Below are 19,643 nucleotides of genomic sequence, written 5' to 3' on the forward strand. Positions count from 1 at the left end.
CCGAGTCTTCTATCAAAAGTTACAGCTATTTATATGAAGTTGTACAAAATAGCTTTTAACGCCAAGACAGTGCGTTTCTCACTGTTACATGCATTTGAATGGGGAACTCGACCGAAACAAAGTATAGGTTTTCATTATGTGAATAACTTGGAAATCTTAGCTCAAACAGCTGCAAAACCTGTTTGCTCAGCACGGGAACCTTGAGTTCTATAAGATAAAGCCATAAACATGTGTATCCGAGTCTTCTATCAAAAGTTACAGCTATTTATATGAAGTTGTACAAAATAGCTTTCTTTCGCCAAGAAAGTGCGTTTCTCACTGTTACATGCATTTGAATGGGGAACTCGACCGAAACAAAGTATAAGTTTTCATTATGTGAATAACTTGGAAATCTTAGCTCAAACAGCTGCAAAACCTGTTTTCCCAGCACGGAGACCTTGAGTTCTATAATATAAAGCCATAAACATGTGTATCCGAGTCTTCTATCAAAAGTTACAGCTATTTATATGAAGTTGTACAAAATAGCTTTCTTTCGCCAAGACAGTGCGTTTCTCACTGTTACATGCATTTGAATGGGGAACTCGACCGAAACAAAGTATAAGTTTTCATTATGTGAATAACTTGGAAATCTTAGCTCAAACAGCTGCAAAACCTGTTTTCCCAGCACGGAGACCTTGAGTTCTATAATATAAAGCCATAAACATGTGTATCCGAGTCTTCTATCAAAAGTTACAGCTATTCATATGAAGTTGTACAAAATAGCTTTCTTTCACCAAGACAGTGCGTTTCTCACTGTTACATGCATTTGAATGGGGAACTCGACCGAAACAAAGTATAAGTTTTCATTATGTGAATAACTTGGAAATCTTAGCTCAAACAGCTGCAAAACCTGTATTCCCAGCACGGAGACCTTGAGTTCTATAATATAAAGCCATAAACATGTGTATCCGAGTCTTCTATCAAAAGTTACAGCTATTTATATGAAGTTGTACAAAATAGCTTTTAACGCCAAGACAGTGCGTTTCTCACTGTTACATGCATTTGAATGGGGAACTCGACCGAAACAAAGTATAGGTTTTCATTATGTGAATAACTTGGAAATCTTAGCTCAAACAACTGCAAAACCTGTTTTCCCAGCACGGAGACCTTGAGTTTTATAATATAAAGCCATAAACATGTGTATCCGAGTCTTCTATCAAAAGTTACAGCTATTTATATGAAGTTGTACAAAAACGCTTTCTTTCGCCAAGACAGTGCGTTTCTCACTGTTACATGCATTTGAATGGGGAACTCGACCGAAACAAAGTATACGTTTTCATTATGTGAATAACTTGGAAATCTTAGCTCAAACAGCTGCAAAACCTGTTTTCCCAGCATGGAGACCTTGAGTTCTATAAGATAAAGCCATAAACATGTGTATCCGAGTCTTCTATCAAAAGTTACAGCTATTTATATGAAGTTGTACAAAAACGCTTTCTTTCGCCAAGACAGTGCGTTTCTCACTGTTACATGCATTTGAATGGGGAACTCGACCGAAACAAAGTATAGGTTTTCATTATGTGAATAACTTGGAAATCTTAGCTCAAACAGCTGCAAAACCTGTTTGCTCAGCACGGGAACCTTGAGTTCTATAATATAAAGCCATAAACATGTGTATCCGAGTCTTCTATCAAAAGTTACAGCTATTTATATGAAGTTGTACAAAAACGCTTTCTTTCGCCAAGACAGTGCGTTTCTCACTGTTACATGCATTTGAATGGGGAACTCCACCGAAACAAAGTATAGGTTTTCATTATGTGAATAACTTGGAAATCTTAGCTCAAACAGCTGCAAAACCTGTTTTCCCAGCACGGAGACCTTGAGTTCTATAATATAAAGCCATAAACATGTGTATCCGAGTCTTCTATCAAAAGTTACAGCTATTTATATGAAGTTGTACAAAAACGCTTTCTTTCGCCAAGACAGTGCGTTTCTCACTGTTACATGCATTTGAATGGGGAACTCCACCGAAACAAAGTATAGGTTTTCATTATGTGAATAACTTGGAAATCTTAGCTCAAACAGCTGCAAAACCTGTTTTCCCAGCACGGAGACCTTGAGTTCTATAATATAAAGCCATAAACATGTGTATCCGAGTCTTCTATCAAAAGTTACAGCTATTTATATGAAGTTGTACAAAATAGCTTTCTTTCGCCAAGACAGTGCGTTTCTCACTGTTACATGCATTTGAATGGGGAACTCGACCGAAACAAAGTATAGGTTTTCATTATGTGAATAACTTGGAAATCTTAGCTCAAACAGCTGCAAAACCTGTTTTCCCAGCACGGAGACCTTGAGTTCTATAATATAAAGCCATAAACATGTGTATCCGAGTCTTCTATCAAAAGTTACAGCTATTTATATGAAGTTGTACAAAATAGCTTTTAACGCCAAGACAGTGCGTTTCTCACTGTTACATGCATTTGAATGGGGAACTCGACCGAAACAAAGTATAGGTTTTCATTATGTGAATAACTTGGAAATCTTAGCTCAAACAGCTGCAAAACCTGTTTTCCCAGCACGGAGACCTTGAGTTCTATAAGATAAAGCCATAAACATGTTTGTCTGAGTCTTCTATCAAAAGTTACAGCTATTCATATGAAGTTGTACAAAATAGCTTTCTTTCGCCAAGACAGTGCGTTTCTCACTGTTACATGCATTTGAATGGGGAACTCGACCGAAACAAAGTATAAGTTTTCATTATGTGAATAACTTGGAAATCTTAGCTCAAACAACTGCAAAACCTGTTTTCCCAGCACGGAGACCTTGAGTTTTATAATATAAAGCCATAAACATGTGTATCCGAGTCTTCTATCAAAAGTTACAGCTATTTATATGAAGTTGTACAAAAACGCTTTCTTTCGCCAAGACAGTGCGTTTCTCACTGTTACATGCATTTGAATGGGGAACTCGACCGAAACAAAGTATAGGTTTTCATTATGTGAATAACTTGGAAATCTTAGCTCAAACAGCTGCAAAACCTGTTTTCCCAGCATGGAGACCTTGAGTTCTATAAGATAAAGCCATAAACATGTGTATCCGAGTCTTCTATCAAAAGTTACAGCTATTTATATGAAGTTGTACAAAAACGCTTTCTTTCGCCAAGACAGTGCGTTTCTCACTGTTACATGCATTTGAATGGGGAACTCGACCGAAACAAAGTATAAGTTTTCATTATGTGAATAACTTGGAAATCTTAGCTCAAACAGCTGCAAAACCTGTTTTCCCAGCACGGAGACCTTGAGTTCTATAATATAAAGCCATAAACATGTGTATCCGAGTCTTCTATCAAAAGTTACAGCTATTTATATGAAGTTGTACAAAAACGCTTTCTTTCGCCAAGACAGTGCGTTTCTCACTGTTACATGCATTTGAATGGGGAACTCGACCGAAACAAAGTATAGGTTTTCATTATGTGAATAACTTGGAAATCTTAGCTCAAACAGCTGCAAAACCTGTTTGCCCAGCACGGAGACCTTGAGTTCTACAAGATAAAGCCATAAACATGTGTATCCGAGTCTTCTATCAAAAGTTACAGCTATTTATATGAAGTTGTACAAAATAGCTTTCTTTCGCCAAGACAGTGCGTTTCTCACTGTTACATGCATTTGAATGGGGAACTCGACCGAAACAAAGTATAAGTTTTCATTATGTGAATAACTTGGAAATCTTAGCTCAAACAACTGCAAAACCTGTTTTCCCAGCACGGAGACCTTGAGTTCTATAAGATAAAGCCATAAACATGTTTGTCTGAGTCTTCTATCAAAAGTTACAGCTATTTATATGAAGTTGTACAAAAACGCTTTCTTTCGCCAAGACAGTGCGTTTCTCACTGTTACATGCATTTGAATGAGAACTTGACCGAAACAAAGTATAAGTTTTCATTATGTGAATAACTTGGAAATCTTAGCTCAAACAGCTGCAAGACCTGTTTTCCCAGCACGGGGACCTTGAGTTTTATAAGATAAAGCCATAAACATGTGTATCCGAGTCTTCTATCAAAAGTTACAGCTATTTATATGAAGTTGTACAAAAACACTTTCTTTCGCCAAGACAGTGCTTTTCTCACTGTTACATGCATTTGAATGGGGAACTCGACCGAAACAAAGTATAAGTTTTCATTATGTGAATAACTTGGAAATCTTAGCTCAAATAGCTGCAAAACCTGTTTGCCCAGCACGGCAACCTTGAGTTCTATAAGATAAAGCCATAAACATGTGTATCCGAGTCTTCTATCAAAAGTTACAGCTATTTATATGAAGTTGTACAAAAACACTTTCTTTCGCCAAGACAGTGCTTTTCTCACTGTTACATGCATTTGAATGGAAACTCGACCGAAACAAAGTATAAGTTTTCATTATGTGAATAACTTGGAAATCTTAGCTCAAACAGCTGCAAAACCTGTTTTCCCAGCACGGGAACCTTGAGTTCTATAAGATAAAGCCATAAACATGTGTATCCGAGTCTTCTATCAAAAGTTACAGCTATTTATATGAAGTTGTACAAAAACGCTTTCTTTCACCAAGACAGTGCGTTTCTCACTGTTACATGCATTTGAATGGGGAACTCGACCGAAACAAAGTATAGGTTTTCATTATGTGAATAACTTGGAAATCTTAGCTCAAACAGCTGCAAAACCTGTTTTCCCAGCACGGAGACCTTGAGTTCTATAATATAAAGCCATAAACATGTGTATCCGAGTCTTCTATCAAAAGTTACAGCTATTTATATGAAGTTGTACAAAATAGCTTTTAACGCCAAGACAGTGCGTTTCTCACTGTTACATGCATTTGAATGGGGAACTCGACCGAAACAAAGTATAGGTTTTCATTATGTGAATAACTTGGAAATCTTAGCTCAAACAGCTGCAAAACCTGTTTTCCCAGCACGGAGACCTTGAGTTCTATAAGATAAAGCCATAAACATGTTTGTCTGAGTCTTCTATCAAAAGTTACAGCTATTCATATGAAGTTGTACAAAATAGCTTTCTTTCGCCAAGACAGTGCGTTTCTCACTGTTACATGCATTTGAATGGGGAACTCGACCGAAACAAAGTATAAGTTTTCATTATGTGAATAACTTGGAAATCTTAGCTCAAACAACTGCAAAACCTGTTTTCCCAGCACGGAGACCTTGAGTTTTATAATATAAAGCCATAAACATGTGTATCCGAGTCTTCTATCAAAAGTTACAGCTATTTATATGAAGTTGTACAAAAACGCTTTCTTTCGCCAAGACAGTGCGTTTCTCACTGTTACATGCATTTGAATGGGGAACTCGACCGAAACAAAGTATAGGTTTTCATTATGTGAATAACTTGGAAATCTTAGCTCAAACAGCTGCAAAACCTGTTTTCCCAGCATGGAGACCTTGAGTTCTATAAGATAAAGCCATAAACATGTGTATCCGAGTCTTCTATCAAAAGTTACAGCTATTTATATGAAGTTGTACAAAAACGCTTTCTTTCGCCAAGACAGTGCGTTTCTCACTGTTACATGCATTTGAATGGGGAACTCGACCGAAACAAAGTATAAGTTTTCATTATGTGAATAACTTGGAAATCTTAGCTCAAACAGCTGCAAAACCTGTTTTCCCAGCACGGAGACCTTGAGTTCTATAATATAAAGCCATAAACATGTGTATCCGAGTCTTCTATCAAAAGTTACAGCTATTTATATGAAGTTGTACAAAATAGCTTTCTTTCGCCAAGACAGTGCGTTTCTCACTGTTACATGCATTTGAATGGGGAACTCGACCGAAACAAAGTATAAGTTTTCATTATGTGAATAACTTGGAAATCTTAGCTCAAACAACTGCAAAACCTGTTTTCCCAGCACGGAGACCTTGAGTTCTATAAGATAAAGCCATAAACATGTTTGTCTGAGTCTTCTATCAAAAGTTACAGCTATTTATATGAAGTTGTACAAAAACGCTTTCTTTCGCCAAGACAGTGCGTTTCTCACTGTTACATGCATTTGAATGAGAACTTGACCGAAACAAAGTATAAGTTTTCATTATGTGAATAACTTGGAAATCTTAGCTCAAACAGCTGCAAGACCTGTTTTCCCAGCACGGGGACCTTGAGTTTTATAAGATAAAGCCATAAACATGTGTATCCGAGTCTTCTATCAAAAGTTACAGCTATTTATATGAAGTTGTACAAAAACACTTTCTTTCGCCAAGACAGTGCTTTTCTCACTGTTACATGCATTTGAATGGGGAACTCGACCGAAACAAAGTATAAGTTTTCATTATGTGAATAACTTGGAAATCTTAGCTCAAATAGCTGCAAAACCTGTTTGCCCAGCACGGCAACCTTGAGTTCTATAAGATAAAGCCATAAACATGTGTATCCGAGTCTTCTATCAAAAGTTACAGCTATTTATATGAAGTTGTACAAAAACACTTTCTTTCGCCAAGACAGTGCTTTTCTCACTGTTACATGCATTTGAATGGAAACTCGACCGAAACAAAGTATAAGTTTTCATTATGTGAATAACTTGGAAATCTTAGCTCAAACAGCTGCAAAACCTGTTTTCCCAGCACGGGAACCTTGAGTTCTATAAGATAAAGCCATAAACATGTGTATCCGAGTCTTCTATCAAAAGTTACAGCTATTTATATGAAGTTGTACAAAAACGCTTTCTTTCACCAAGACAGTGCGTTTCTCACTGTTACATGCATTTGAATGGGGAACTCGACCGAAACAAAGTATAGGTTTTCATTATGTGAATAACTTGGAAATCTTAGCTCAAACAGCTGCAAAACCTCTTTTCCCAGCACGGAGACCTTGGGTTCTATAAGATAAAGCCATAAACATGTTTGTCTGAGTCTTCTATCAAAAGTTACAGCTATTTATATGAAGTTGTACAAAAACGCTTTCTTTCGCCAAGACAGTGCGTTTCTCACTGTTACATGCATTTGAATGGGGAACTCGACCGAAACAAAGTATAAGTTTTCATTATGTGAATAACTTGGAAATCTTAGCTCAAACAGCTGCAAAACCTGTTTTCCCAGCACGGAGACCTTGAGTTCTATAAGATAAAGCCATAAACATGTTTGTCTGAGTCTTCTATCAAAAGTTACAGCTATTTATATGAAGTTGTACAAAAACGCTTTCTTTCGCCAAGACAGTGCGTTTCTCACTGTTACATGCATTTGAATGAGAACTTGACCGAAACAAAGTATAAGTTTTCATTATGTGAATAACTTGGAAATCTTAGCTCAAACAGCTGCAAGACCTGTTTTCCCAGCACGGGGACCTTGAGTTCTATAAAGATAAAGCCATTAACATGTGTATCCGAGTCTTCTATCAAAAGAACACGGGGACCTTGAGTTTTATAAGATAAAGCCATAAACATGTGTATCCGAGTCTTCTATCAAAAGTTACAGCTATTTATATGAAGTTGTACAAAAACACTTTCTTTCGCCAAGACAGTGCTTTTCTCACTGTTACATGCATTTGAATGGGGAACTCGACCGAAACAAAGTATAAGTTTTCATTATGTGAATAACTTGGAAATCTTAGCTCAAACAGCTGCAAAACCTTTTTGCCCAGCAGGGGAATCTTGAGTTCTATAAGATAAAGCCATAAACATGTGTATCCGAGTCTTCTATCAAAAGTTACAGCTATTTATATGAAGTTGTACAAAAACGCTTTCTTTCGCCAAGACAGTGCGTTTCTCACTGTTACATGCATTTGAATGGGGAACTCGACCGAAACAAAGTATAAGTTTTCATTATGTGAATAACTTGGAAATCTTAGCTCAAACAACTGCAAAACCTGTTTTCCCAGCACGGAGACCTTGAGTTCTATAATATAAAGCCATAAACATGTGTATCCGAGTCTTCTATCAAAAGTTACAGCTATTTATATGAAGTTGTACAAAATACCTTTCTTTCGCCAAGACAGTGCGTTTCTCACTGTTACATGCATTTGAATGGGGAACTCGACCGAAACAAAGTATAGGTTTTCATTATGTGAATAACTTGGAAATCTTAGCTCAAACAGCTGCAAAACCTGTTTTCCCAGCACGGAGACCTTGAGTTCTATAAGATAAAGCCATAAACATGTTTGTCTGAGTCTTCTATCAAAAGTTACAGCTATTTATATGAAGTTGTACAAAAACGCTTTCTTTCGCCAAGACAGTGCGTTTCTCACTGTTACATGCATTTGAATGAGAACTTGACCGAAACAAAGTATAAGTTTTCATTATGTGAATAACTTGGAAATCTTAGCTCAAACAGCTGCAAGACCTGTTTTCCCAGCACGGGGACCTTGAGTTCTATAAAGATAAAGCCATTAACATGTGTATCCGAGTCTTCTATCAAAAGAACACGGGGACCTTGAGTTTTATAAGATAAAGCCATAAACATGTGTATCCGAGTCTTCTATCAAAAGTTACAGCTATTTATATGAAGTTGTACAAAAACACTTTCTTTCGCCAAGACAGTGCTTTTCTCACTGTTACATGCATTTGAATGGGGAACTCGACCGAAACAAAGTATAAGTTTTCATTATGTGAATAACTTGGAAATCTTAGCTCAAACAGCTGCAAAACCTGTTTTCCCAGCACGGGAACCTTGAGTTCTATAAGATAAAGCCATAAACATGTGTATCCGAGTCTTCTATCAAAAGTTACAGCTATTTATATGAAGTTGTACAAAAACACTTTCTTTCGCCAAGACAGTGCTTTTCTCACTGTTACATGCATTTGAATGGAAACTCGACCGAAACAAAGTATAAGTTTTCATTATGTGAATAACTTGGAAATCTTAGCTCAAACAGCTGCAAAACCTGTTTTCCCAGCACGGGAACCTTGAGTTCTATAAGATAAAGCCATAAACATGTGTATCCGAGTCTTCTATCAAAAGTTACAGCTATTTATATGAAGTTGTACAAAAACGCTTTCTTTCACCAAGACAGTGCGTTTCTCACTGTTACATGCATTTGAATGGGGAACTCGACCGAAACAAAGTATAGGTTTTCATTATGTGAATAACTTGGAAATCTTAGCTCAAACAGCTGCAAAACCTCTTTTCCCAGCACGGAGACCTTGGGTTCTATAAGATAAAGCCATAAACATGTTTGTCTGAGTCTTCTATCAAAAGTTACAGCTATTTATATGAAGTTGTACAAAAACGCTTTCTTTCGCCAAGACAGTGCGTTTCTCACTGTTACATGCATTTGAATGGGGAACTCGACCGAAACAAAGTATAAGTTTTCATTATGTGAATAACTTGGAAATCTTAGCTCAAACAGCTGCAAAACCTGTTTTCCCAGCACGGAGACCTTGAGTTCTATAAGATAAAGCCATAAACATGTTTGTCTGAGTCTTCTATCAAAAGTTACAGCTATTTATATGAAGTTGTACAAAAACGCTTTCTTTCACCAAGACAGTGCGTTTCTCACTGTTACATGCATTTGAATGGGGAACTCGACCGAAACAAAGTATAGGTTTTCATTATGTGAATAACTTGGAAATCTTAGCTCAAACAGATGCAAAACCTGTTTTCCCAGCACGGAGACCTTGGGTTCTATAAGATAAAGCCATAAACATGTTTGTCTGAGTCTTCTATCAAAAGTTACAGCTATTTATATGAAGTTGTACAAAAACGCTTTCTTTCGCCAAGACAGTGCGTTTCTCACTGTTACATGCATTTGAATGCGAACTTGACCGAAACAAAGTATAAGTTTTCATTATGTGAATAACTTGGAAATCTTAGCTCAAACAGCTGCAAAACCTGTTTGCCCAGCACGGGAACCTTGAGTTCTATAAGATAAAGCCATAAACATGTGTATCCGAGTCTTCTATCAAAAGTTACAGCTATTTATATGAAGTTGTACAAAAACGCTTTCTTTCTCCAAGACAGTGCGTTTCTCACTGTTACATGCATTTGAATGGGGAACTCGACCGAAACAAAGTATAGGTTTTCATTATGTGAATAACTTGGAAATCTTAGCTCAAACAGCTGCAAAACCTGTTTTCCCAGCACGGAGACCTTGAGTTCTATAAGATAAAGCCATAAACATGTTTGTCTGAGTCTTCTATCAAAAGTTACAGCTATTTATATGAAGTTGTACAAAATAGCTTTCTTTCGCCAAGACAGTGCGTTTCTCACTGTTACATGCATTTGAATGGGGAACTCGACCGAAACAAAGTATAGGTTTTCATTATGTGAATAACTTGGAAATCTTAGCTCAAACAGCTGCAAAACCTGTTTTCCCAGCACGGAGACCTTGAGTTCTATAAGATAAAGCCATAAACATGTTTGTCTGAGTCTTCTATCAAAAGTTACAGCTATTTATATGAAGTTGTACAAAATACCTTTCTTTCGCCAAGACAGTGCGTTTCTCACTGTTACATGCATTTGAATGGGGAACTCGACCGAAACAAAGTATAGGTTTTCATTATGTGAATAACTTGGAAATCTTAGCTCAAACAGCTGCAAAACCTGTTTTCCCAGCACGGAGACCTTGAGTTCTATAAGATAAAGCCATAAACATGTTTGTCTGAGTCTTCTATCAAAAGTTACAGCTATTTATATGAAGTTGTACAAAAACGCTTTCTTTCGCCAAGACAGTGCGTTTCTCACTGTTACATGCATTTGAATGGGGAACTCGACCGAAACAAAGTATAGGTTTTCATTATGTGAATAACTTGGAAATCTTAGTTCAAACAGCTGCAAAACCTGTTTTCCCAGCACGGAGACCTTGAGTTCTATAATATAAAGCCATAAACATGTGTATCCGAGTCTTCTATCAAAAGTTACAGCTATTTATATGAAGTTGTACAAAATACCTTTCTTTCGCCAAGACAGTGCGTTTCTCACTGTTACATGCATTTGAATGGGGAACTCGACCGAAACAAAGTATAGGTTTTCATTATGTGAATAACTTGGAAATCTTAGCTCAAACAGCTGCAAAACCTGTTTTCCCAGCACGGAGACCTTGAGTTCTATAAGATAAAGCCATAAACATGTTTGTCTGAGTCTTCTATCAAAAGTTACAGCTATTTATATGAAGTTGTACAAAAACGCTTTCTTTCGCCAAGACAGTGCGTTTCTCACTGTTACATGCATTTGAATGAGAACTTGACCGAAACAAAGTATAAGTTTTCATTATGTGAATAACTTGGAAATCTTAGCTCAAACAGCTGCAAGACCTGTTTTCCCAGCACGGGTACCTTGAGTTCTATAAAGATAAAGCCATTAACATGTGTATCCGAGTCTTCTATCAAAAGAACACGGGGACCTTGAGTTTTATAAGATAAAGCCATAAACATGTGTATCCGAGTCTTCTATCAAAAGTTACAGCTATTTATATGAAGTTGTACAAAAACGCTTTCTTTCGCCAAGACAGTGCGTTTCTCACTGTTACATGCATTTGAATGGGGAACTCGACCGAAACAAAGTATAAGTTTTCATTATGTGAATAACTTGGAAATCTTAGCTCAAATAGCTGCAAAACCTTTTTGCCCAGCACGGCAACCTTGAGTTCTATAAGATAAAGCCATAAACATGTGTATCCGAGTCTTCTATCAAAAGTTACAGCTATTTATATGAAGTTGTACAAAAACACTTTCTTTCGCCAAGACAGTGCTTTTCTCACTGTTACATGCATTTGAATGGAAACTCGACCGAAACAAAGTATAAGTTTTCATTATGTGAATAACTTGTAAAATCTTAGCTCAAACAGCTGCAAAACCTTTTTGCCCAGCACGGGAACCTTGAGTTCTATAAGATAAAGCCATAAACATGTGTATCCGAGTCTTCTATCAAAAGTTACAGCTATTTATATGAAGTTGTACAAAAACGCTTTCTTTCACCAAGACAGTGCGTTTCTCACTGTTACATGCATTTGAATGGGGAACTCGACCGAAACAAAGTATAGGTTTTCATTATGTGAATAACTTGGAAATCTTAGCTCAAACAGCTGCAAAACCTGTTTTCCCAGCACGGAGACCTTGAGTTCTATAAGATAAAGCCATAAACATGTGTATCCGAGTCTTCTATCAAAAGTTACAGCTATTTATATGAAGTTGTACAAAATAGCTTTCTTTCGCCAAGACAGTGCGTTTCTCACTGTTACATGCATTTGAATGGGGAACTCGACCGAAACAAAGTATAGGTTTTCATTATGTGAATAACTTGGAAATCTTAGCTCAAACAGCTGCAAAACCTGTTTTCCCAGCACGGAGACCTTGAGTTCTATAAGATAAAGCCATAAACATGTTTGTCTGAGTCTTCTATCAAAAGTTACAGCTATTTATATGAAGTTGTACAAAAACGCTTTCTTTCGCCAAGACAGTGCGTTTCTCACTGTTACATGCATTTGAATGAGAACTTGACCGAAACAAAGTATAAGTTTTCATTATGTGAATAACTTGGAAATCTTAGCTCAAACAGCTGCAAGACCTGTTTTCCCAGCACGGGGACCTTGAGTTCTATAAAGATAAAGCCATTAACATGTGTATCCGAGTCTTCTATCAAAAGTTACAGCTATTTATATGAAGTTGTACAAAAACGCTTTCTTTCACCAAGACAGTGCGTTTCTCACTGTTACATGCATTTGAATGGGGAACTCGACCGAAACAAAGTATAGGTTTTCATTATGTGAATAACTTGGAAATCTTAGCTCAAACAGCTGCAAAACCTGTTTTCCCAGCACGGAGACCTTGAGTTCTATAAGATAAAGCCATAAACATGTTTGTCTGAGTCTTCTATCAAAAGTTACAGCTATTTATATGAAGTTGTACAAAATAGCTTTCTTTCGCCAAGACAGTGCGTTTCTCACTGTTACATGCATTTGAATGGGGAACTCGACCGAAACAAAGTATAGGTTTTCATTATGTGAATAACTTGGAAATCTTAGCTCAAACAGATGCAAAACCTGTTTTCCCAGCACGGAGACCTTGGGTTCTATAAGATAAAGCCATAAACATGTTTGTCTGAGTCTTCTATCAAAAGTTACAGCTATTTATATGAAGTTGTACAAAAACGCTTTCTTTCGCCAAGACAGTGCGTTTCTCACTGTTACATGCATTTGAATGCGAACTTGACCGAAACAAAGTATAAGTTTTCATTATGTGAATAACTTGGAAATCTTAGCTCAAACAGCTGCAAAACCTGTTTGCCCAGCACGGGAACCTTGAGTTCTATAAGATAAAGCCATAAACATGTGTATCCGAGTCTTCTATCAAAAGTTACAGCTATTTATATGAAGTTGTACAAAAACGCTTTCTTTCTCCAAGACAGTGCGTTTCTCACTGTTACATGCATTTGAATGGGGAACTCGACCGAAACAAAGTATAGGTTTTCATTATGTGAATAACTTGGAAATCTTAGCTCAAACAGCTGCAAAACCTGTTTTCCCAGCACGGAGACCTTGAGTTCTATAAGATAAAGCCATAAACATGTTTGTCTGAGTCTTCTATCAAAAGTTACAGCTATTTATATGAAGTTGTACAAAATAGCTTTCTTTCGCCAAGACAGTGCGTTTCTCACTGTTACATGCATTTGAATGGGGAACTCGACCGAAACAAAGTATAGGTTTTCATTATGTGAATAACTTGGAAATCTTAGCTCAAACAGCTGCAAAACCTGTTTTCCCAGCACGGAGACCTTGAGTTCTATAAGATAAAGCCATAAACATGTTTGTCTGAGTCTTCTATCAAAAGTTACAGCTATTTATATGAAGTTGTACAAAAACGCTTTCTTTCGCCAAGACAGTGCGTTTCTCACTGTTACATGCATTTGAATGGGGAACTCGACCGAAACAAAGTATAGGTTTTCATTATGTGAATAACTTGGAAATCTTAGTTCAAACAGCTGCAAAACCTGTTTTCCCAGCACGGAGACCTTGAGTTCTATAATATAAAGCCATAAACATGTGTATCCGAGTCTTCTATCAAAAGTTACAGCTATTTATATGAAGTTGTACAAAATACCTTTCTTTCGCCAAGACAGTGCGTTTCTCACTGTTACATGCATTTGAATGGGGAACTCGACCGAAACAAAGTATAGGTTTTCATTATGTGAATAACTTGGAAATCTTAGCTCAAACAGCTGCAAAACCTGTTTTCCCAGCACGGAGACCTTGAGTTCTATAAGATAAAGCCATAAACATGTTTGTCTGAGTCTTCTATCAAAAGTTACAGCTATTTATATGAAGTTGTACAAAAACGCTTTCTTTCGCCAAGACAGTGCGTTTCTCACTGTTACATGCATTTGAATGAGAACTTGACCGAAACAAAGTATAAGTTTTCATTATGTGAATAACTTGGAAATCTTAGCTCAAACAGCTGCAAGACCTGTTTTCCCAGCACGGGTACCTTGAGTTCTATAAAGATAAAGCCATTAACATGTGTATCCGAGTCTTCTATCAAAAGAACACGGGGACCTTGAGTTTTATAAGATAAAGCCATAAACATGTGTATCCGAGTCTTCTATCAAAAGTTACAGCTATTTATATGAAGTTGTACAAAAACGCTTTCTTTCGCCAAGACAGTGCGTTTCTCACTGTTACATGCATTTGAATGGGGAACTCGACCGAAACAAAGTATAAGTTTTCATTATGTGAATAACTTGGAAATCTTAGCTCAAATAGCTGCAAAACCTTTTTGCCCAGCACGGCAACCTTGAGTTCTATAAGATAAAGCCATAAACATGTGTATCCGAGTCTTCTATCAAAAGTTACAGCTATTTATATGAAGTTGTACAAAAACACTTTCTTTCGCCAAGACAGTGCTTTTCTCACTGTTACATGCATTTGAATGGAAACTCGACCGAAACAAAGTATAAGTTTTCATTATGTGAATAACTTGTAAAATCTTAGCTCAAACAGCTGCAAAACCTTTTTGCCCAGCACGGGAACCTTGAGTTCTATAAGATAAAGCCATAAACATGTGTATCCGAGTCTTCTATCAAAAGTTACAGCTATTTATATGAAGTTGTACAAAAACGCTTTCTTTCACCAAGACAGTGCGTTTCTCACTGTTACATGCATTTGAATGGGGAACTCGACCGAAACAAAGTATAGGTTTTCATTATGTGAATAACTTGGAAATCTTAGCTCAAACAGCTGCAAAACCTGTTTTCCCAGCACGGAGACCTTGAGTTCTATAAGATAAAGCCATAAACATGTGTATCCGAGTCTTCTATCAAAAGTTACAGCTATTTATATGAAGTTGTACAAAATAGCTTTCTTTCGCCAAGACAGTGCGTTTCTCACTGTTACATGCATTTGAATGGGGAACTCGACCGAAACAAAGTATAGGTTTTCATTATGTGAATAACTTGGAAATCTTAGCTCAAACAGCTGCAAAACCTGTTTTCCCAGCACGGAGACCTTGAGTTCTATAAGATAAAGCCATAAACATGTTTGTCTGAGTCTTCTATCAAAAGTTACAGCTATTTATATGAAGTTGTACAAAAACGCTTTCTTTCGCCAAGACAGTGCGTTTCTCACTGTTACATGCATTTGAATGAGAACTTGACCGAAACAAAGTATAAGTTTTCATTATGTGAATAACTTGGAAATCTTAGCTCAAACAGCTGCAAGACCTGTTTTCCCAGCACGGGGACCTTGAGTTCTATAAAGATAAAGCCATTAACATGTGTATCCGAGTCTTCTATCAAAAGTTACAGCTATTTATATGAAGTTGTACAAAAACGCTTTCTTTCACCAAGACAGTGCGTTTCTCACTGTTACATGCATTTGAATGGGGAACTCGACCGAAACAAAGTATAGGTTTTCATTATGTGAATAACTTGGAAATCTTAGCTCAAACAGCTGCAAAACCTGTTTTCCCAGCACGGAGACCTTGAGTTCTATAAGATAAAGCCATAAACATGTTTGTCTGAGTCTTCTATCAAAAGTTACAGCTATTTATATGAAGTTGTACAAAATAGCTTTCTTTCGCCAAGACAGTGCGTTTCTCACTGTTACATGCATTTGAATGGGGAACTCGACCGAAACAAAGTATAGGTTTTCATTATGTGAATAACTTGGAAATCTTAGCTCAAACAGATGCAAAACCTGTTTTCCCAGCACGGAGACCTTGGGTTCTATAAGATAAAGCCATAAACATGTTTGTCTGAGTCTTCTATCAAAAGTTACAGCTATTTATATGAAGTTGTACAAAAACGCTTTCTTTCGCCAAGACAGTGCGTTTCTCACTGTTACATGCATTTGAATGCGAACTTGACCGAAACAAAGTATAAGTTTTCATTATGTGAATAACTTGGAAATCTTAGCTCAAACAGCTGCAAAACCTGTTTGCCCAGCACGGGAACCTTGAGTTCTATAAGATAAAGCCATAAACATGTGTATCCGAGTCTTCTATCAAAAGTTACAGCTATTTATATGAAGTTGTACAAAAACGCTTTCTTTCTCCAAGACAGTGCGTTTCTCACTGTTACATGCATTTGAATGGGGAACTCGACCGAAACAAAGTATAGGTTTTCATTATGTGAATAACTTGGAAATCTTAGCTCAAACAGCTGCAAAACCTGTTTTCCCAGCACGGAGACCTTGAGTTCTATAAGATAAAGCCATAAACATGTTTGTCTGAGTCTTCTATCAAAAGTTACAGCTATTTATATGAAGTTGTACAAAATAGCTTTCTTTCGCCAAGACAGTGCGTTTCTCACTGTTACATGCATTTGAATGGGGAACTCGACCGAAACAAAGTATAGGTTTTCATTATGTGAATAACTTGGAAATCTTAGCTCAAACAGCTGCAAAACCTGTTTTCCCAGCACGGAGACCTTGAGTTCTATAAGATAAAGCCATAAACATGTTTGTCTGAGTCTTCTATCAAAAGTTACAGCTATTTATATGAAGTTGTACAAAAACGCTTTCTTTCGCCAAGACAGTGCGTTTCTCACTGTTACATGCATTTGAATGAGAACTTGACCGAAACAAAGTATAAGTTTTCATTATGTGAATAACTTGGAAATCTTAGCTCAAACAGCTGCAAGACCTGTTTTCCCAGCACGGGTACCTTGAGTTCTATAAAGATAAAGCCATTAACATGTGTATCCGAGTCTTCTATCAAAAGAACACGGGGACCTTGAGTTTTATAAGATAAAGCCATAAACATGTGTATCCGAGTCTTCTATCAAAAGTTACAGCTATTTATATGAAGTTGTACAAAAACGCTTTCTTTCGCCAAGACAGTGCGTTTCTCACTGTTACATGCATTTGAATGGGGAACTCGACCGAAACAAAGTATAAGTTTTCATTATGTGAATAACTTGGAAATCTTAGCTCAAATAGCTGCAAAACCTTTTTGCCCAGCACGGCAACCTTGAGTTCTATAAGATAAAGCCATAAACATGTGTATCCGAGTCTTCTATCAAAAGTTACAGCTATTTCTATGAAGTTGTACAAAAACACTTTCTTTCGCCAAGACAGTGCTTTTCTCACTGTTACATGCATTTGAATGGAAACTCGACCGAAACAAAGTATAAGTTTTCATTATGTGAATAACTTGGAAATCTTAGCTCAAACAGCTGCAAAACCTGTTTTCCCAGCACGGAGACCTTGAGTTCTATAAGATAAAGCCATAAACATGTGTATCCGAGTCTTCTATCAAAAGTTACAGCTATTCATATGAAGTTGTACAAAATAGCTTTCTTTCGCCAAGACAGTGCGTTTCTCACTGTTACATGCATTTGAATGGGGAACTCGACCGAAACAAAGTATAGGTTTTCATTATGTGAATAACTTGGAAATCTTAGCTCAAACAGCTGCAAAACCTGTTTTCCCAGCACGGAGACCTTGGGTTCTATAAGATAAAGCCATAAACATGTTTGTCTGAGTCTTCTATCAAAAGTTACAGCTATTTATATGAAGTTGTACAAAAACGCTTTCTTTCGCCAAGACAGTGCGTTTCTCACTGTTACATGCATTTGAATGGGGAACTCGACCGAAACAAAGTATAGGTTTTCATTATGTGAATAACTTGGAAATCTTAGCTCAAACAGCTGCAAAACCTGTTTTCCCAGCACGGAGACCTTGAGTTCTATAAGATAAAGCCATAAACATGTTTGTCTGAGTCTTCTATCAAAAGTTACAGCTATTTATATGAAGTTGTACAAAATACCTTTCTTTCGCCAAGACAGTGCGTTTCTCACTGTTACATGCATTTGAATGGGGAACTCGACCGAAACAAAGTATAGGTTTTCATTATGTGAATAACTTGGAAATCTTAGCTCAAACAGCTGCAAAACCTGTTTTCCCAGCACGGAGACCTTGAGTTCTATAAGATAAAGCCATAAACATGTTTGTCTGAGTCTTCTATCAAAAGTTACAGCTATTTATATGAAGTTGTACAAAAACGCTTTCTTTCGCCAAGACAGTGCGTTTCTCACTGTTACATGCATTTGAATGAGAACTTGACCGAAACAAAGTATAAGTTTTCATTATGTGAATAACTTGGAAATCTTAGCTCAAACAGCTGCAAGACCTGTTTTCCCAGCACGGGTACCTTGAGTTCTATAAAGATAAAGCCATTAACATGTGTATCCGAGTCTTCTATCAAAAGAACACGGGGACCTTGAGTTTTATAAGATAAAGCCATAAACATGTGTATCCGAGTCTTCTATCAAAAGTTACAGCTATTTATATGAAGTTGTACAAAAACGCTTTCTTTCACCAAGACAGTGCGTTTCTCACTGTTACATGCATTTGAATGGGGAACTCGACCGAAACAAAGTATAGGTTTTCATTATGTGAATAACTTGGAAATCTTAGTTCAAACAGCTGCAAAACCTGTTTTCCCAGCACGGAGACCTTGAGTTCTATAAGATAAAGCCATAAACATGTTTGTCTGAGTCTTCTATCAAAAGTTACAGCTATTTATATGAAGTTGTACAAAATAGCTTTCTTTCGCCAAGACAGTGCGTTTCTCACTGTTACATGCATTTGAATGGGGAACTCGACCGAAACAAAGTATAAGTTTTCATTATGTGAATAACTTGGAAATCTTAGCTCAAACAGCTGCAAAACCTGTTTTCCCATTATGGGGACATTGAGGTCTATAAGATAAAGCCATAAACATGTTTGTCTGAGTCTTCTATCAAATGTTACAGCTATTTATATGAAGTTGTACAAAAACGCTTTCTTTCGCCAAGACAGTGCGTTTCTTACTGTTACATGCATTTGAATGAGAACTCGACCGAAACAAAGTATAGGTTTTCATTATGTGAATAACTTGAAAATCTTAGCTCACATATATCTTTAAAACTGTTTGCTCAACACGGGGATATTGATTTCTATAAGATAAAGCCATAAATACGCATATCTGAGTCTCCTATCAAATGTTACAGCTATTTATATGAAGTTGTACAAAAACGCTTTCTTTCGCCAAGACAGTGCGTTTCTTACTGTTACATGCATTTGAATGGGGAACTCGACCGAAACAAAGTATAGGTTTTCATTATGTGAGTAACTTGAAAATCTTAGCTCACATATATCTTTAAAACTGTTTGCTCAACACGGGGATATTGAATTCTATAAGATAAAGCCATAAATACGCATATCTGAGTCTCCTATCAAATGTTACAGCTAGCTTCATGAAGTTGTACAAAAAGGCTTT

The sequence above is a fragment of the Astatotilapia calliptera genome, chromosome 18, assembly GCF_964374335.1.
Source record: "Astatotilapia calliptera chromosome 18, fAstCal68.1, whole genome shotgun sequence".
In the NCBI taxonomy this organism is placed as follows: Eukaryota; Metazoa; Chordata; class Actinopteri; order Cichliformes; family Cichlidae; genus Astatotilapia; species Astatotilapia calliptera.